General features: G+C 40.0%; 1 long non-coding RNA gene across 14 annotated transcripts in view; it reads left to right on the top strand.

The window, feature by feature from the left end:
- LOC311439549 overlaps nucleotides 1–21,165 on the top strand; it is a 235,701-nt gene that overhangs the window by 193,843 nt on the left and 20,693 nt on the right. For 7 of the 14 annotated variants that reach the window (XR_014694803.1, XR_014694804.1, XR_014694805.1 and 4 more), the window contains 3 exons: nucleotides 11,396–11,578; nucleotides 12,981–13,220; nucleotides 18,037–18,563. This is a non-coding gene — a long non-coding RNA (uncharacterized lncRNA). The other 7 variants (XR_014694799.1, XR_014694800.1, XR_014694801.1 and 4 more) reach the window with 4 other exon arrangements.

The following is a 21,165-nucleotide window of genomic DNA, read 5'->3' as shown; positions in this document are numbered from 1 at the left end:
ATTATTATTTTTTTCTAGGACAGTGTATTCCTACTATCTTGACATTCAGATCCAAGGTCTCTTATAAAAAGTCAATGATCTGCCTTTCCTTACTTACCCTTGAGAAATTCATTGTTGGTTTTGAAAAAAAGTTGATTCCTGATTTATTTTTTCAGAATGGAGTAGAATTATCATATAAAATGAAGAACCCTAAGTGAAACATGATTATAAAATGATTGTTTTTCTAGTGCATTTAAGTCATGCAATTTCTGACTGTCATGTTAGTTTTTACAGAGCTTTGCAAAAACAGTCACATATGGGTTGAAGGCCTTGTAGCTTTTCTCACATACTAGACAAATTCAGACAGTAGTCAAATCTAGTCTGCTTTTGCCAGCAATTGCTTTTTATCCCTCAATATAAAAGGCTCCCTACACTGAGGACTGCTATATACCACAAACCAAATCAGTTTATCTTCTGTGGTTCCTAGACCAACCCATTAAAGACATGCAGCAAAGTATGTCTCAAAAAAATGGTACCATAAAGCTAGAGGTCCCAAGATGTCAGTTGTCATGTGTCGTTATACTGCAAGTGTTACCTGTGTCTTAACAGGCTTTTGTAATCACTGCATCCTTAAGAGAAGACTTTTCAGGCTATACAATGACAAGAATCAGAGTGACATGATTTGGATCTTAGTATACAGATAATTGAATACAAGGAATTGTGTTTAAGCATAAGAAATTTTTATTTTTTTTTTTACTGTAAGGTTGATCAAATACTGGAACACCTTGCCAGATATGTTGCACAGTCTCCATCCTTGGAGATGCTTGAAGTCTGACTAGACGCAGTCCTGAGCTATCTGCTGTAGGAGACCATGCTTTGAGAGTAGGTGGTTGGCCTAGATGATCTCCAGAGGTCCTTGCCAACCTCATCTGTCTGTGATTCTGTGAAAAAGCCAAGCATTTCCAGCAACATTATGCTATACCAGTCACAGTACTTGTAGTTTCTGTATGCACTCTGGTGTAGGTTCCTATACCCATTTTACTTAAATTTGTTTGCTCACTGTGCCATCTGAAGACCTGACTTGGTGTTGAAAGTGGCGAATTCCAGTACTTAGCTTAGATGACTGCTCTTAGGTTTCTGTCTTCTCTGGCAGTGCCTTTGCAGAAGGGAGGAGCCACAATTATTAATGCTACAGGTCAGATGATAAGCAACAGCATTTAGAAGATAACATAAGACATTCTTTTGGTAGTTGACGGCACATAATGAATGGAACCACAGATATTTTAGATGTTTTAACCTTCATTGAGATGATGACAGCTATGTCTGATTGTTAGTTCAAATAAGGGAAGAAGTAGATGAAAAAATAAGTCTCCATTATGATTTTGCCAACCCTTTTTCAGGTTCTGAATGTTGTCTTTGAATAAAATGGTGGTCTTAAGAAAATTTTCACGAAAAAAATCCAGCTAGAGAGAGGAAGGGAAGCCAAAGCACACTGAGACTTGTCAGGTGATCAGAGAATGGGGAACACCTAATTCTAACCAACTCTCCCCTTCCTTTTCTTTTCCTTATATTGTCGGGATCTCACCTGCACTTGGTTTCTATTGCATTTATTTCAGTGAATGTAGAGGGTTTCAGTTGGTTGAGAGAATCAATGCAGGCCAGCCTTATTCCTGTCATTTCTAATGTCTCAAGGAGTAATGGATTTCTCTCTGGCTCATTAATGGTTTCATTCAGTGAAATTCATTTTAATGTGTGGCTCAGCACCACCTTACGAGAACTGTTCCAGAGAGAAGCAGCTTATGATGAAAGAGCCCCTCGTAAGCTGTGCAGACTTCTTTCATGCTGTTTGTAACCCTGTTTTCTTAGCTGCCGCTAACTTGCTCACTCTGTAGACTCAGTGAATATCAGATTAAATTGTCTTCTGTCGGTTTATGTGGTGATACTTGGAGCTAATACTAATGCTGATCTGCTTACATTACCTTCAAAGGAGAACGACATCAATGTGGTAATCTTGTACTTTAACTAACTGAATTCTTAAAGAAAACATCGACTGCTAGTTGAATACACATCTTGGACCCCTAGTTGTACATTGCAATTAGCCCTGATATTTCAAACTTCCAATTTTTAAAAATATGGGACTTAGCATTTCACTATTGCAAGAATAGGTTAGATCATAAGGGAGGGACTGTTCTAATTTGTTACTGCATTGCAAATTACTAACTCAGAGGAAATTATGTTTGCACTGCAAAGGGCCCAAACTGAGCAAGGCTGATCTCTGTGACAGAAGTCCGTGCATCTGGCCTGTGCATGCTCGCTTCACAGGAACTTCTCAATCATGAGGCAGTTGCAGCTAAACTTGGAAGAGAGTAGAAGTCGTAGATACACGTGTTCCTACAGGTTTTGTTAAAAATGGAAGCAGGGTTGAGCAGAAAAGCACACAGGACTGTTTACTAACGGGACAAGTTGGTAGAACTGAGCTGTTGTACGTGGGAGCAGCTGGTATGCCAGTAAGGAAGGAGGCACTGGCTAGGCAACTGGTACTTGAGCTAGGAATTGCACGTACTGGGTTTTGACTGGCACAGATGTCATGGAGATGCAGGAAGAAGCTGGATTGCCTGTAGCAAGTTATGGAAAGGAGAAAAAAAAAAAAAAAAAAAAAAAAAAAAAAAAAAACAGGGTTTATTAGTCCTGCTGTGGATGGAATGACTTGCCTAATCCATTTATCTTGATTTCATCCTGAGAAGTAAGGAGTGATACTCCCATTTTACAAGTTGGAAATGCAAGCACAGTTGGATAAAGTCACCTCATCAGACTTCACTGGTTGTGTTACAAAACAGGAGACTTAACCCCAGTCTCTACAGTCCCAGGTTACTGTCAGAACCACTTAACAGAGCTCTAAATATTTCTTACGGAAACAAACTCTCAGCTACAGGCTAGAGTCTCAGCTGCATAATTTCCTCTAATTCTACTCAAGCCCTATGTTTTTTTAATTCCACATAAGTATAATGTTTTTGCAGCAGTATCACTCAGATCTGGGCTGATCGAAAACATTGCTCAAAATTATTTTTCTGGAAGCCAATTGCATTTTTAACTGGGATTTGTTAATTCCTTCTAAAGGATGAGTTTGTCCACTTAACCTATTGCTCGTACACTGTGGGTACTCCATTGTCTGCTGGAGACATATGAGTAAGTTAATGGAAAAGGTCAGTCAGCACTTATTAACATTAAAATCTCATTTAGATCTGCTGGTCCCCTTGAGGGCGCTTTGGTGCTCACAGTGCACTGGGTTTTATACAGCTTTTCAGTGCTTGGAACCAGGGGTGTTTCATTGCTCCTTTTGAAAGCTAACAGCAGCACTAAAGGAATGAGTTAGGTGTCATGGTGCATGTAGATCATTGCTGCTACATCTGAACTGCTGCTGAACCTCACACCATACTCTTCTCATGCTCTTTTAACTCACAGCAAGTCTCTAAAATGTAGAAGAGCTAGGAAATATAAAGGCTTTTGGTGTGGCTGCAGCACAATTTTTTTTCTTGCCCACCTTCCAAACAGAGCTGCATCACGAACAGCCTTCAGATACCCTTCATGACAGTCCTGGCAGTCAACTGTCAAGCTAGCCAGAGAAGGGTCAGATATGGAAATCTGGTCTGGATTGTGCTATCAGCAGACAGTAGGGGCATAGGCTTTAGAAGATTTAATTATAGTATTGCTTCTTTGCTTGCTTGTTTTTTAGTTTGTTTTAAGACAATTACAAAGATCTAGAGAAATAATGGTGGGACTTAGTTGTGAACTCTTGGGTTAATTAAATATTCAAGTTAGACTGAAGGCAATACTGGCTCTGTTCCCATTTCATACATATTTAGGTGGTCTGTATAGCTGAAGAAATGCTTGAAGAGGATTTTTTAATCATGCAGGCATGTTATCTTACTGGTCCTGTTCATTCATAATTTGTGTACCCAAAAGATTATACTTGCTCTCTGTAACCAGAGATTCTTTGTGTATTCCTAACAGATAGGTATATCAGATAAATTTCTGCTTGCTATTTAGCTGACCTTACTTGCCATTACAGATCACTGAATCCCAGGCAGAGACTTTTGTGTCACCTTTCTCAGGTTATGAATGAGCAATTCTATTTTAGCCTGGTTTAACCTACTTATGCTTGTAAATATTGCACTCAACACTGTAAAATATCTTCTCAAAGAACAGTTAGTACAGCCACTAAGTGTGGTGACCATGCTATGTCTCTGTCTGCTATTTGTTGTATGTCCACTCATCATTTCTCTACATATCTAGGTGAGGTCAGTTTTGTTGTAGTAGACTCCAGAGTTTCTTCTTTGATTAAATATATTCTGTTAGAAAACTGAGGTTAAAATCACCTTCTCCTGAGCATTAAAGGATGTGAAGTTTGTAATGTTCATCCCCTCCCTTGAAATGTCCCCAGGACAGCTCTGACTCCTGTGCTGATGAATCAGTCTCTGGTCAAGAAAAGTGTTGCCAGTAATACCTGTGCCCAGCACGCTCAGTCAGTGACCACATCCTCTACCTGAAAGCTGCAGAAGCATTTTAGATTGCTGAGCCTGGACCATCAAATGAGCTGAAGCTAAGGACACCAGGGGATGTTGAGGTGATGGCGTTTCCAATGGGAAGGCAGGCTCACGGCAACCAGTTTCCAGAGGGATGTGGCACACTGGTCTGTAACAGCTGGTATTTTATAAGGGATCAGCCCCCACAGGCTGCCCTGCATCGTGGGCATTGTATTGGCAGCGTGTTTTCACTTCTGCTGCTGAATGAGTTTCTCATATTAATGATCTCTTGAAGGTTCAGTGTGGAAGACTTAAGCTTGTCTGACACTGTGGATTAATAATAGCATAGTGATATAATTAACTAGGCAACTTCTTGAAATAAAGGGCTTTGTTACTTGACCAGGATTTCATAGACCAGAATGATTAAAAAATAATAAAAGTCTCCATTACATTTCCAGTAGAGGATAAATGTTTGGTTTTAGCTTTTTTCCTCTGCCACAGGGAAGAAAAATAAAAAGAGGATCTAGAATTTTAAATCTCTAATGCACCATTAGAGAGAGCGTGACTATCTGTCTGATAAGCATGTTCACTTTTGATATTTTCCTCTCTTTTTCTTTCAATTTCTCTGAATGGCTAAATCAGTGTTCTTTTCTCAGCAATCCTGATATCGTCTTCTTCGAGTCCAGTAACCTCTCAAACTGTGTACTATAATGCTGCCCACTCAAGAATTATGCATAACACCCAAGCTTAATAATGCAGAATTGTAGCTCCATGTTTCTCGTTCTTACTGATTTGTTATAATATTCTGTCACGTACAGAGAAACAGACCAGAAACTGGTAGACATCTGTGCACCTCTACAAAGTTTTGCACTGTTGTGTTTAAAAACAATAAAAATCTTGTATGCCGTAAATATACATATATTGAAAGTAATCCAAAAGAAGAAGAAAAGATGCATCCTATTTTCCTATTTTAGGCCAACAAAACAAAATAAAGCCTTTAACCTGACGTATGTATCAGGCCACTTCTCATTTCCTTTCAAGCATGTTCCACAAACCACTTCTAATCATACAGAATCAAAATCAGGCAAAGTGGTGAAAGGTAAATCTTTGATTTTTTTTTTTCCATACTATATTTCTTATGAGAGTTCTTTGATTTATTTCCACAGGAGGAATTAGGGTCTTAATCACAATTAGCATACTTGAGAGTGTTGTGTTAAATGTGAATTTGAGGGTTGTCTTTTTGTATATTTTAAGAAATAAAACCCAGAGAGCTATGTGATAAGACTAGGTACAATTTCTGGAGTTTGCTTTGCTAAAATTACAGGTTAATGTTATCTAAATTTGCAATTTGATTTGAATTTGAGCTGTGTGAAATGTTTGCAGTAGAACTTGAAGCTGAAAATATATCTGGTTTGAGTATTTGAAAGAAATACTTAGTCTGTGTGCACACATTTCAAACGAACCTGAGCTGAATTATGCATTTGCATTGAAATTACTTGAAGAGTTTACCTGCAGCTTAAAATGAAAGCAGGTTCAGCCACATTTAATAAATTTCACTTTGAGCTTCAAGACACTTTTGAACCTAATCCAGGAAACAAATCTCAGCTGGTTTAAACTGGTTGCATCCCACCAAAGTACCCCCATATAAACACTGCTTGTACTGAAAGACTGGGACTCTACTGAGCTGTACCAACTGAGAATCCTGCTCAGCATATTGAAAACTGCAGTCATGAAAATACACATGAACACGTGTTTGCACATAAATGTTTGAACAGATTTCCTCTGTGTTTATTCTGAAATTTGAACCATAGGAAAATTTTTCATTTTCTTCACTGCAAAAGTTTAAACAGCTTTAAGGAATTATGTATTTATTTTCCATTTGAGGCTTGCGGTCATTAGAAATATTCTTCCAAAGATACTGCAGTACAAATTGAACTTCACAGCCTAAAACATCTTCAGTTGGGCCAGGGGGAATAATCAGCAGCTAAAGGAGAGAGAAAATCAGATCAGTTTTCACTGAAAGGTTGTCGTGACACACGACAGGTAATGTGGCACCATGCTGCTGCACTATTAGGAGTAGGAGGTGGATGGGACACAGCTTCCGTTCCTTTAGCAGATGTAGGCAATATATTTCACTCCATTTATTTTGAGAAACACATCACTTAATAAATTGTTTCTTTATGGAGTCATTCAAATAATTCACAAAAGGCCAGAAATAAAATCCTTAATTAAGATTAAATAACAATTTGTATTAAGGGACCATTTGCATATGGTAATTTAGGAGTTAATAAATGGTAAGTAGATGTTACAAACTTATTATAGATGGTTACAAGGAACATGGTTTTGTGGACTGTTATAAATACTGCCAGCAAAGCTTGGGAGGTTTTGTGATTGAGCTTGTGGAGATTTTTTGCTTGAGTTTTGTCAGTGTGTTTGAACATCACTTTTGAACATTACATTCAGTTAGTTCCAAAATGAAGCAAATGGTCTAAGCTAATAGCTAATAAAAGCTATTCCAAAAAGATAAAAGAGTCACTCAGAGGGCTCTAACATGAGTTTAACACACAAAAAGCTGGAGCATCTAAAAGCTTTTGGCCAAGCAGTTGTGTGCAGCTCTGTCATGGGGCCTGCTGACTTGCAAAGTGTTGAGTCCTTGGCAAGTGCCAGCACTCCCAGGGTTGCTCTTCTTTCTAGGTCCTCCTTGCAGTGTGGCAACAGCACCCCCCAGCAGTGGAGGTCAAGGCCCTGGCAGAGGACAGCTCAGAGTCCCCCATACCTCCCAGGCTTGGCCACTCGTGGCACTGGTCACCTCGCTCACACTGCCCTTGACATGGAGTGGGTAAGCAGAGGTGCTGCCAAGCGCCACTGCTAACGTAGCGAACTCATGAAAGGGAAAAGCAGATGGAGATAAAATAGCCAACAGGCCAGCTATGCTAACAGCTGAACCACATGAATATCACCCTTCCTTTCTGTATAACATGAGTTATACACCCTGCTGCACCTTCTCAGCATCTACTTATACTGATGCTTTCCAGAATAACAGGAGCAGAATAAAAGTCCTCGTTTCTGTGCTGCACCATACGTTCCATTCAGTCTTTTTCTTTCTTCTGCAGGGGTGTGTGGCATTTCTGGGGTTCTGAATGAACCTGCCTGACCTGCTAGTGTATAGAAATCGCTATCTGGACAGCTATAAATGACCATATGATTTGATTGGATTGCAGACTTTGAAAAGATCTTTTGTTGTTTTGTTTGGTTGGTTTTTGTGGTGCCACAGATCAATTTCATTATCATAATAAGATACTCCAGGCTGTACTTTGTTGCCTCATAATCAAATCTTTGTGCAGCTGAGGACACTTATGTATCTGCATCATGTCTCTCACTCCAGCCCAGACATGCAATTGTGACCAAACAGCAAGCCCCTTAGCGTCCAAATCGTCCACGCCTTATTATACTTGTCCTCAAACTTCTTTGAAAGCACCTACAAACTTGTCAATATACAAAACAAAAGCCAAATTGTACTTGTCATATCATTCTCATTAGTCTGTGTCCCAAAACAATTCAGGGTACTAACAGAAATGTAGACAGCTCAAACTGATAAGGTTTAATCTGGGTAATCTTTTAATTTCTTTCCTAGCAAACAGGACTGAAATAAACTGGGACTGGTTCCTTCCATCTGAATGACTATGATATTCTTCGTAGGACGGTTTTGACTTTCAAGCAGTTCTGTCCCTAATTTATACATCAGTCACCAGCAACCAACATTGGGCCAAAATTGACAATTGCATTTGTTTTCAATTGTCACTTTTCTGTCAAGCAGCCAAATTTGCTTGGTTGACTTCATTTGCAGTCCTGACAGGATCTCAGGCCTTAAGTTTCAGAGGAGTCGCTAAAGATTCCTTGCAAGTATTGTAAAGTAACAGTTGCTGAATGCTGCCAGAATTTGTACCTCCATCTGCTAAGGTTTGCTTTTATTTTTAATTCATGTGAAGTTGTAGTGGGTTTACGTGGCAAGGTTTTGGTAGCAGGGAGCCATAGGGGTGGTTTCTGTGAGAAAGATCTAGAAGCTGCCCCATGTTTGGGAAGGGCCCCATTGTTTTCCAGATCTGAGCCAATAAGCGATGTTGTTTTACGCCTCTGTGAGAGCATATTTAAGACAGGGAAAAAACGCTGTGCCAGACAGCAGCCGGGAGTGAGAGAACAGCCTTGCAGGTGCCAAGGTCAGTGTAGAGGGAGGGGGAGAGGTGCTCCAGGCGCCGGAGCAGAAGTCCCCTGTGGCCTGTGGTGAGGACCATGGTGAAGCAGGATGTCCCCCTGCAGCCCATGGAGTACCACGGTGGAGCAGGGTTCCACACTGCAGCCCGTGGAGGAGACCACGGTGGAGCAGGTGGCCCTGCACCAACGGAGGCTGCCGCCTGTGGAAGACCCCTGCCGGAGCAGATTCCGGGCCGGACCTGTAGCCCGTGGAGAGGAGCCCACGCAGGAGCAGGTGACCTGGCAGGAGCTGCTGCCCGTAGGGGAGCCAGGTTGGAACAGTTTTCTCCTGAGGGATGGACCCCGTGGTACGGACCCATATCTGGAGCAGTTCTGGAAGAGCTGCTGCCTGTGGGAAGCCCACACCAGATCAGTTCATCAAGGACTGCATCCCATGGGTGGGACCCCACAGCACAGGGGACGAGAGTGACCGAGAAGGAGCGGCAGAGAAGAAGCGCTGTAGACTGACCATAACCCCCATTCCCCCGTTCCCCTGCGCCGCTCGGGGGGAGGAGGTGGAAAAGGGTGGATGGGGGGGAAGGTGCTTTTGGTTTTTGTTTCTCACTTCTCTCGCTTGTTAGTAATAGGCAATAAATCTTACTATCTCCTTATGCCGAGTCTGTTTTGCCCGTTACAATAATTATTGTGTGATTTTCTTGTCCTTATCTCAACCCTTGAGCCCCTTTTCACATATTTTCTCCCCGTTCCTCTTTGAGGAGGGGGAGTGAGAGAGCGGCTGTGGTGGAGCTCGGCTGCCCACTCGAGCGGAACCACGACAGAAGTGAATTCATATTTCTCTGCAGAAGTATCTGACCTTAAACTAGGTTGAAGTGGGACTGTGAAGCACTGATGGGTATCTGCATTGAGTTACAGTTTTCAAGTGCAAGGATGATATCTGCTTTCAGAATCACTTGATCACTGAGGTTTCTACTCAGCTGTGTATTCTCTGGAAAGGTGTATGGTTACCACCAAAATACAGAATACCTTTGTTGCAAATGATACCTGACTCAGGACTGCTAAAATATATGGGCTAAAACTGCCACCGCATATTCTAGACGGCATTCTTCCTTTCAGTGAATTAGAAGAATGGCTACTTCGAATAGATTCCTTAAAAAGTAGTAATAATAATCCTTGCAATATTTGTTGTATTCTAAAAGGCATTTGTGCTGCCTCTGAACTTCCTGTAACTCATATAAATCCAACCTGCCCTTGATGCTGGCAAGGGGATTCAGTTTAAAAATCTCTTTTTATAATTCCAACAGTAGAATATTGAATTAACATCACAAGTCTGGCAAAGCTTCTTAGGCTGAAATAACTAAGCTAAATATCATTTTTATCAATTTGTTTTGGAAAATGGAAACACTAATTATTTATGGGGTTGTGCGCTATTTCATGGCATGCAATTTCATTTCCAACAGGTCACATAACTATACTCCAGGGGATGGGATATGCATATCCAGGGTACAAACCCAAGCCCCTTCATACCAAAAAGCCTGGATGATTCTTAAAGATAAGCTTTGCTTTTTCAGATTCTGATCCCTTCTCTCACCAGTTTTGATGAACTGTAAATGTGTTCATGCATGTGTGCAGGTGTAAGAGAATGTATGTTTTCTTCAGCCATTTTCATCATGACTTTCATTTAAATGACCTCTACGATAGAGATTTTCAAAGGGAGTAAAGCAGAGCCAACTTTCTGTGGGTCTGTTAGAAAGGTGTGGTCTTCCTAGCTTAAGCTGCTTCTCTTTTCTCCAGGAAAAATACTTCGAACAACGCTGAAAGGGGGAATAAAGAAAGGAAAAAGAAAAAACAATCCTGCCCTGAACAGTTGTTATTGTTTTTGTTTTTATACAATCTTTTTTTCCATTTCAAGTATTCTGACTTCAGCTGGAGTTTCTACCTTCCTTCTAATATCAAATTATTCTTTATTGGAAAGATACTATTGGTTAGGTGTAAAATCAGTGTGTGAAAATGATATTTAGTAATTAAAACAGAAGATTATGGAAGACTACACTGCTGACCATTGCAGAAACAATTTCATATAACTGTATTTTTTCTTACATTAAATTATAGCTGATATGATTTAAATGAATCCATCTTTTCTTCTATTTGTATTGTGACCTGCCTTAACTTATGCAGTATCTTGTCCCAAGGTAAAAACAAAAAAACATAGAGTGAGAATGTTATCTTTCTAAAGGTCATGTTTGTCATGATTAATGTGTTGTTTTGAACACAAATATCACTTAGCAATTATAATGTGAACACAACTACCAAAGTTTTAAGACAGAAAGGGCTTGCTTATGTATTTATTTAGAGATATGCTACCCAAAGCCATTTGGAAAACGAATGTCTCCCATAGGTATCCACACTTCATTCACAAATCAGACCAAAAAACTGTAAAGGCCAGGAGTTCTTTTATATTTCCATGCTGCAACCTGTGATTTCAACCTGACATTTCCAGTCTGCCTTAGATGAGTGGCTTCAGTGTTAGTTTTTATTCCGTTCTTAAATACATCGTTAATAATGTGGAAGGTGAAGGGTGCAGGGGGAATGCTCATAGAATATGGATGAAGGCAGAAGGAGCTTTGTGTCTTTGGTAATCATAATTACTTTCTTTTTTTTCCTCTTTTCTTCCCCATGTACAGCCTGGAAGTGCCCCACAGACTGTCCTGAAATGCCAACTGTCTGTCAATGTCATCCATCAAGGGCAGATCAAGGATTCACTCTGACAGACATATATGGCTTCAAAGTAACGTGCCTTACATTCCATAAACTGAATTAAAGGCTTGTTATAAAGCGAGACGCTTCAGACCAATGTGGAATGTAGGGTAACCACTGTTTTGCTTCCTACTTATTTAATGGCTACTTTATTTAATCTGTCTATGATATATACTGATGCAGTGAATGAATCTGCTTGCCCTTTGTAGACCATGTAAATTGCCTGTGCCGGTATTAGAGTGGGTGTCACCTGGTGCGATAGCAGACTGCAATGATGTAAATGTTACTGATATTACTAGTCAAAGGAGCACAAGCTTTAAACTCAGGCATCATGGCTGTCTCTGCCTCTGGGTGACCTTAGATAAATTGTTTGTTTGCTCTCTACCTCAGTGTCCCCCAGCTGGAGCAGAGATGCAGTGTACATCCAGTTAGATAGTTGGAGTAGAGATTCTGTACGTCCTTTGGAGACCTGTGGTTTAGAAGCTGGGTTTTGTTAACCTTTTCTAGTTTCACTATTATAAAACAGCATTTTAAGTCATACATTTAAAAAGTTATAATAACCAAACTTGAGCTGGAAGGATAAAGGAAAATATGTTTTCTTTAACACTGTCATTCTAGTACTTAGGATTATGCACTGCATTTTTCCACAAAGGCTAGATATGAAAATACAATTTGCTGTTTTCTTATCTATATGATTAACAGAAGCCCATTTATCAGGAAGGCTCTCATGGGGTTTAGCAGCTTTCCTACATATTTACTCTTCTATGTCCAGTACAGTGAATTTTTTTAAAAAATCTATAGAAACTACATCCTTACCAATCTATAGAGGGGAAAGTAGTGTGTATTTGATTTGATTTATTTTTTTTTTTAACTTCCATACCTATGGAATTTCTAACACCTATTAAAACACAAAAGTACCTATGGAGTTTCTAGGTTTTATTATCTGCAGATACAGCCAAACATTTTTACTCTCTGTGAGATGTTGTGAAGCTGTGCCTTTTCCTCTGGATGATTTTGAACATGCGATAATGGTCTCCTTCCTCAGGATGCGTAGCATAGAAACACACAGGGGCTGTCTGCATACATCCAACTGCAGACTTCATTTTGAGATTGCTTTCTTAACTTATTAAGCTATCTCAATAATTATGAGATTCTCTATCTGTAGTGGGCCTTGCATATTATACAGCTCTCTGTGAGCAAGAATGCAGTCCAAATTCATGCTGACAGACCATACTGCTAAACAAATTGCCTCTGCTTAACTTCAGTGCCAGAGGTGTGGCTCAGCCTCCATTTGTGCTTTCCTTTCTGAGATGGGTACTATACAAATTACCACTGAGTTTGTCAGTAAAAATCCTAATACGTCAAAAGTAAATGAACACAAATCTAACAAAGCAATCTAGCAAGGTAACTTTCACATTGCAATGGTTGATAAAGCTGTCGTTCTTAAAAAACGATGTTCCATATTCATGCGTTTGTAAATAATCAATATTGTTATGCTGATTTCTCAATCAGGAACCCCCAGGAAGATTTTTAAAGCACTCAGAAGTACCAAGGATGACTTCATAATCACCAGGTGGGCTGGTGCAAGGTACCTGGAGCACCTACTCAACAACTGGCTGAGAAAGTGTTAATGCTCTCCTATGCACTGAGACCTCAGCTGCACTCACTGATTGCTGAGGTTGTCAGCCCAGCAGCCCTGGTGACTTGGGAAATGTCTCCTGTGTTGTAAGGAGGAACTCTTCAGCTAGAAAGGTTTGTTACTATGTAAATTCAAATCTTTAGAGATGATCAGAAAAAGAATGAAAATAGCTTTTCCTGATACTTTTTCAGAGTTTATTTCAGACATAGCTTGATCTGTCTGTAGCTTCTGAACTCTGTTACTTTGCTGAGGGTAGCTGCTTTGTTAGTTTGGTAAGACTCCTAAAACTGCTGAAGAAGAGGAAACTTTCAGCTGTGAGTATAATTCAAATTCTGTTAGTGTCTTGACTCTCCTTTAACTCTGCTTTAACTTCCTCTGAATGAAATTTAAGGCAGTGGTAGAGAATGTGACCTCATATTCTCTGCCTTGTCCTCTTATCCACTTTGAAACTCTACTGGCCTGTGAGGAAAAACGGAAGGAGATGGATTTTAGTCCAAAGAAAAGACAGTTGATTCTTTAAATATTTTAAAAGTTTCTGCAAAGAGGAAGGGGAACAAACTGTTCTACTGTGCAAGTTGTGATACAAAAAGTAACATTCTCAAATTGGAACAAAACCAGATTTAAGAGGAACTTTGCAGAGAGAATGCTCTGATGACAAAGATAATTAAGGATCACATATGGAGCCAGGGTAAGTTTACTCACTGGAGGTTTTTAGAGTGGTTACAGAGCCATCTGCCAGAAGTGCTGTAGTTGATGTGGGGCAGGCAGAAGCACTGAGTGGTGTCTTCCTTTGCCCTTTTGAGGATTTAGCAATAATAACTGAAAGAAGGGGAATGCTTACATCAAACATCTGCAGCAGGGTGACCCTAGTTTCAGATCAGGTGATTCATTTATCCAAGTATAGCTCCCGTATCATGGCAGTAATGGAGGGCTCCAAGAGTACTTAGCATAAATAACGTGTGTGCATTCTATCAGCCATGGGCAGTCATGTGTTTCAGCTAAAGAAAATGGGCACAATATCAACCCAGGACTGGACTCCAGGGAAACAGAGCATAAGGCATCAAAATGTACCCACCAGTACTTCTCACACAACACGCCTTGGGAAAGTAGTTGGCACAAGATATGAAGGAAAAGAGGCTTATGAATGATCAGGCTCTGTGTTTCATCAGGGATAGCTTATCCAAAAGGGCAAGATGGAATAGCCTTGTTTGGAAGTGGTGAGTTGTATTCCCCAAGGAATATGTGAAGGGGATGGTCAGGTGTTGAACATAAAGTTGTAATTAAAAGCTTTCTCACATGCCACAAAGCTCTAGCCAAGCAGGCTGAGTATTCTCTGCAACCTTCCCATCAGGCACTTGCAGTGGATGTAAGCTGATTGCTCGACCATTGGCTTAAAAATAACAAGGATTTTTTTTTTTAGAGTATTTGTTGGAGAGATGTGTATGTTTTTGACTTATAATAAAGTATTGCCACTTTGAAAAGGATTAGGATGATGCATATCATCCTAATGATATGAGGCAGAGAAGGGGAATAATGATATTAGGCAGAGAAGGACCTGGGAGTGATGGTGGACAGTCGGCTGAATATGAGCCAGCAGTGTGCTCAGGTGGCCAAGAAGGCCAACGGCATCCTGGCTTGTATCAGGAACAGTGTGACCAGCAGGGCTAGGGAGGTGATCGTCCCCCTGTACTCAGCTCTGGTGAGGCCGCACCTCGAGTACTGTGTTCAGTTTTGGGCCCCTCGCTACAAGAAGGACATCGAGGTGCTTGAGCGGGTGCAGAGAAGGGCGACGAAGCTGGTGAGGGGCCTGGAGAACAAGTCCTACGAGGAGCGGCTGAGGGAGCTGGGCTTGTTCAGCCTGGAGAAGAGGAGGCTCAGGGGTGACCTTATTGCTCTTTACAGATACCTTAAAGGAGGCTGTAGAGAGGTGGGGGTTGGCCTGTTCTCCCACGTGCCTGGTGACAGGACGAGGGGGAATGGGCTTAAGTTGAGCCAGGGGAGTTTTAGGTTAGATGTTAGGAAGAACTTCTTTACAGAAAGGGTTGTGAGGCATTGGAACAGGCTGCCCAGGGAAGTGGTGGAGTCACCATCCCTGGAAGTCTTCAAAAGACGCTTAGATGTAGAGCTTAGGGATATGGTTTAGTGGAGGGCTGTTAGCGTTAGGTTGGAGGTTGGACTCGATGACCTTGAGGTCTCTTCCAACCTAGAAAATTCTGTGAAAAAAAAAATATCTGTATTCAGCTGTGGTCTGGGATGGAAACTCGGATCACGTGGCTTTTTTTTAGTATTTGATTAACAAAATTATCTGACAGGGTAGAGGGTTAATCTAGTTTGTTCTTCCTATGAGTAGCAAACAGATTGTAACTGGAGGTGAAGGGGTTAGTCTGTAGAATCTGCTTAAGTCACACAATGTTAATTTAATAAGTTAATTTAGTTTATTTCAGTAGCAAATATTCTGCCTCCAGGAATTATCCTTTCTGTGAAAACAGTTCTGTTTTCTATTGTCTATTAACATGATGCTTTGAGGATATTTTTGGTGGGAATGTTCAGACTTATCGTTGCAGGTGGGCACAGCTCTATAACTAGCAAAGCAAATTGCATTATCCTCTCAGTAAGCATTTTAGTTCTTTATTGTTTTAACCTGAGTTCCTGTAAATCAGCCAGAGCAATCAGTTTTAATGACTCCTCTAAGAGAAAAACAAACAGCAATGGAAAAGCTCTGGGGTTTTTTCAGCTTAATCCAGAGAAAAAGAGAAGAGACACTGCTTTTTCCCTCATCATTTTTTCCCTGGTGCATAACAAATTCTCATTGCTTGCCCTACGCTAGAGGTTATGAACTTCCTGAGTGTATACCAAAGCGGAGAGGTTTTTTCAGTGTTTGCTGTGAACGACAGTCATGCAACAATCTGCTCAAAGAACTGCACCATCAGTAGGGAACAAGGTGCCCGTGGTCATCAGTATTCTGATTCTGGTGATCCCCAAATAAGTCTGTATTAATAAAGTGCTGAGCTTGCTTGTACTGAAACCCAGTACATGATTTCTCAGCTTATCTCAATTGAGCCATCCTTTCTGCCAACCACCCCTACAAAGATGAATTTCTGGGAGATGCTTGGGTTTCAAAAAGAGAGACAAATTGGAAAACCTCAAGGACTGGATGTAAAAGCAAGATGAGTAACTGACTTCTTTCTTACTGCCAGGCTTCTGTTTCTTCCAGTACTGGGGAAATCCCTCAGCAGTAGTGCTCATGGCCCTAAACAGAAATGGCAAAACCAATGAATTGTTTAGGTCTGCCAGCATCCGTTCTTTTCTCAGCAGACAGAATGTCTCAGTTCTTGGATTATAAAGATTATATGTCACAACCATAGAATTATAAAGTAGTTGAAGCTGGAAGGGACCATAGAAGTCCCTATATATGTCTTGTAGATATTCTAAAAGTAATGGGTAAAAGTAATTGGATTCTAAATCTGGTCATTTATTTAGCTGTTAGATGACTAGAAGACAACATTTTTGGGAGGCTTCAGGCCAGAAGCCCTGTTTCTAGGAATGGGTGAAAAAGTAAAGTGACAGCCTAAAAATTGAAACAATGTTAAGAAAGGAAGAAAACAGTAGGAAAGGGGAAAAGGCTTTAAAGATCTTCTTCCATTTGAGAAGTAATAAGGTATGGGGAAAATAGACTATTCTTGTTTCCAATTCTTTCCAGTTTCTCTATTAATACAGTACCTCCTTCTATGAAAACTACCTTCCCTCTGTCCTGAGACAGTTGTGTTACAACTACTGCCTCAGAGACATCTTTCTTAAAGATGAAAACCACATTAACACTTAGTTATAGCATAAGGTTAGCAGCCTTACTCGGTAGCAGTGGTCGGTATATGGTGTTGTTACTCAGCAGAAACAACCTTGCAGCCTGTTTAATTTCAGATTTTTCCATCTCTACTTCCTAATCCTTCTCCCCAGCCACAATACTCCAACCACCACCAGAGAGACAGCAGTTCTGCAGCTGGTCCTAATGGCTGTGCGTGTTAATTGGCTAGCTAATGTCTGCCAAGTAAACTCTGAGGACCAAAGCAAGCCTGCCTCACCCTCATCTGGGGCGCTGCTCTGAATCTCTTAGCTGTTCATTTATGGGTCTTCACAAAATCTGTAGGAACAGCAATGGCAAGGCAGAGATGACAGACAAGTGGCAAGCTCTGTTTCCAGAGGACATCTGAGTAAAAAGTTTTTAAGGACAGCATTTCCTCCTAAAACTTCAGTGTCAGCGGTGGATTAAGGTTGCTGTGCAAAATCCATGTTCCCTACTGATATGGTGTTTGGGATTCTGAAACAATTCTACTGGTGGTGGACATCTCAGTGCTCAGACTAGTTCTGGATAATGATGTTTATATATATATATGTCACATCTATATGTTTGCTTAATTAAGATGTAAAGGAGCTAAATCAGATCCTGAGGGCCCAGTAGTAGTGTGAGGAAGAAGAAAAGTAATTGCCGTGACACACTTGTCTTATGTGTACCGTTCACCTGTGCGGTTTAATCTCTCCAGGAATATATAGGAGCACAACACTTTACACCGAGCACAGTGGCAAAAAAAAAAAAAAAAAAAAAAAAGAATTTGAGTTCTGGTAATTAGCTATTTGGTTAAGTTTCTTTCCTGTCACCCCTATGTGTTTGCTATTAGCAAGGAGTAAAGTACCAGTCCACAAAGAACTGTAAGATCTTCAATCTCTGTACTTTGACTGACTGATGTATTTTAATGAGCTTTAGTGATTTAAAGAATTAAAATCATTTCAAACTAATTAAATCATATAGAAATTTAAAAGAACTTCCGAGTTGAGGATAAATGTGGAAAAAAGATAAGGAAAAATGTATTCTACAAATGTTTCTTCTGTATCATGATGCTTAACATGTATTTTATTTATTTTAATGTTCTTCAGAAAAGAAAAAGAGATTCCTTGGAAAGGAAGGGAGACACCTCTGCTCTTGGAGCCACTGGGGGAGAAGTTTCCAGAGCACAAGGGCAGACTGGAAGGGGAGCCTAGCGACAAGAGAGTTTGCAGCACACTGGAGATGACTGAGAACGGGGGACAGACAACCTGCCAAAAGTGCAAGCTGACAAAGAGGCTTTTCCTGGTGCTTGGAAGACCATGCAGTCTGCCAAAACCCAGAAAGTGACTGAGTTGGATTTCAGCCAAGCCCTCCAAAAAAGATTTATCCACCAAGAACACGGTAAGATCTTCATTTGCAAGTTCTTTTTTTTTTCATTGTTTGCTCTTCATTTTAGAAGTTAGCCTTTCTGTTTGTATTTTGAAAAGAAGTATCTTTTGCTTTTGAAAGCCTTTTGAGCACTTTTGGGCTGTACAGAATGATGTGATGAGACTTTATAAGTTTGACTTTCATATGTTGACATTGTGCATCTTCTCAGATTGGTCTGTGCAAATAATTTGTAAACTCTTCAAACCTTTTTTGTTTGTTTGTTTGTTTGTTTACCATCCCTGAAACCATGGTCTTCTGACAAGTAGGCTTGGCATCTACTGTCTCCAAATGCTAAAGCAATACGTACACTTATACTGAGGTCACACAAGGCATGCTGTTGAATTAAGGTATTAATTTTGTTTTCTCCATTGGATGGGAGTCATTTTGCTCTCCTCATGCAATGCTTGGAATTATCACCTTTTATTAATAGTGCTGTCATGTTTTTGTGACACAGCGACAGATTTGGACCTTTTCCTCTTTAAGCTATTTGCCGCTTTTTTCTTTCTTTTTTTTTTTTTTTTAAAGTTGTTTTAATTATATAATTGCAGACAAACTTCAAGACCACCCAAGTTAGATTAAGATTATAAACAGTTTCATATGAACAGTTCCATGAATTTTCCAGTTTTCAGTATTGTTGTACTTTTAAATGGACACCTGGGAAACCTTAATGTTCTGTATATGGATGTATTAATTTACTAGTACCTTTGAGACAGCAAGAGCTGTCAAAAAGCCTCAAAAAGTTCACATGAAAGAAGTAATCTCAGATGAGCAATACATTCTAGCCTACCCCAATGAAAGCTACTGGCAAAACACCATAAGTAAAGCAAAGACAATTGCTGACAGGTAACTGATGCTTAGTAATTTGCAACTTAAATTGTTTCATCTTTAGAGGATAGGAACCTGCTCTTTTCAACTGGCTTTTTTTAAGACTGCTTGATCAGCAAAGTGATATAGTAAAATGCAAGTAAAATCTATTGGAAGGGACTGAAAAGACAGCTTGCTTTTTGAGAAAAGCTGTTGTTTTTACTGTGCTGGGGCCCATTTAGATTCAATTTGCACTGTTTCCTCCAGATTTTATGGAGCTTTTACTTTCATGACTCTGAACAGCATCTCTGTCAAAATCCACATCATAGAATTAGGCCTGTAGAGGCATTTTATGGCACCTTCCCCTGGATAGCTGTAAAAAGAGGAGTGTGTCCACAGTATAACTTCAGATCAGCTAGACAGCTTTCCGTTATTAAAGTAGTCATGGCGCTATACATAAAGGGATCCAGCATTTTCCTCAAAGCTCTCTGTCGAAAGTGAAGACTTCCCTGATTGTTCTATTGGATGTTCTCTATTTTGAAGGGCCTCAGGATAAAAGAAGATATACTTCTATATGTCTCTGTGAACTCTTATTCTATTATTTGTCTTGTAAAGACATGAAAAATTTCCTAGCTCTAGCCTGTTGAATTTATAATGTATTTTTATAGGCAAAATACTAATAATTGAGAACACAGTAAAAGATCCTGCTCTTCTGCAGTGAGATAAATGTTAAGCAATTCTACTAGGTTTTGTAATGTAACCTGGCCTTTAAAATATATATCATGTAAAATAAAACATGGGATAGATCAAAATATAAGAAAATAATTTAATGGAGACACAAAGTTTGCCAGCATTAGTATGGCAAAAGGAATTAATTATTCAGTCTGCTATGTCTTACTTGAACCGAATGTCATTCTTAAACATACAATTGGACTGATAATTTCGGCTTTGCTGTTACGCAGTTGCACAGCTTCAAACCAACAGGCAAGCAAACACCAAGTGCCTCCAAGTGGCGTGAGTGCATCCACTGAACTTACTTGCTTACTGTGTTCTCCCACGTAGTACCTGCTATGTCAAAGTGGAAGGGTTGATGCATTTAAATGGAAAACCTTTCTTGTGAGAACTGTCTAACCTAGTCCTCAGGAGAACTAGGCAAGGCAAGAAGGCTACTCAGCAAGAGCTTGAAGTTAATTATGACAGATATTGGCATCCTGTCTGAAAACATGTTTGCAGTGAAACGTTTTAACCGCAGTAGACTGAAATCTGTCACTGTTACCTGAGCTTGTGTAATAGTCTCTAGATACCCTTTAGAGTAAAATGGTTTAGTTGCAGAAGGCACAGTTTCCTGAAAGCCAAATGTTTTACAGTAAAAGATTGGTCAAGCTGAGCAGAAGTGGAAAATGCAATCCAACCTCTCCCAGATTACTAAGTAGCAGATTACAATTAAGCTACAGTTCCAAATGGGAAAATAATTTGATTGCCTTGCATGATCTACAGCTCTTGGTTCTCTTGCCTTTCATTCAATCTACCTTGAATTGGATATTCTGTAATCGTGGATCTAAAGCAGGGATTGGTGGTGGTCACAAGTAGGAGGCCCTGCAAGAAAAGAACTTTTCTCCTATAGTCTAGCTGTAAGCAAGGTGTTTACAGATTCATAATAGTAATTTGAGAACCTGGATATGGGGGTTATTGAGAGCCATCAGACATGGGGAATACTTATAGCATCTGCAGTGTTAACACCAGTGAGAAGCACATACATGTATGTAAAGCTCTTTGAGAAAGGTGTGACTGAATTTATCACGGTGGTGACAGCTAGACCATACAATGAATAATGCATCTAAATGTCACAATACCAGGAAGGCATCATCTCAAAGAGCATACAAGTTTCACTGCTTGCTGCCCAAGTAGGTGGGAATTTTGCTTGCGTATCATTTTTGCTAAAGCCTGCATGGGTTAATACATCACTGGTAGTATTTCAAGCAAGATCACCTGTTTAATAGACCGTA

The sequence above is a fragment of the Aythya ferina genome (assembly GCF_964211825.1).
Source record: "Aythya ferina genome assembly, chromosome: 7".
Taxonomy (NCBI): domain Eukaryota; kingdom Metazoa; phylum Chordata; class Aves; order Anseriformes; family Anatidae; genus Aythya; species Aythya ferina.
Note: the sequence above shows the minus strand (reverse complement) of the source record. Positions and strands in the feature narration are given on the sequence as shown.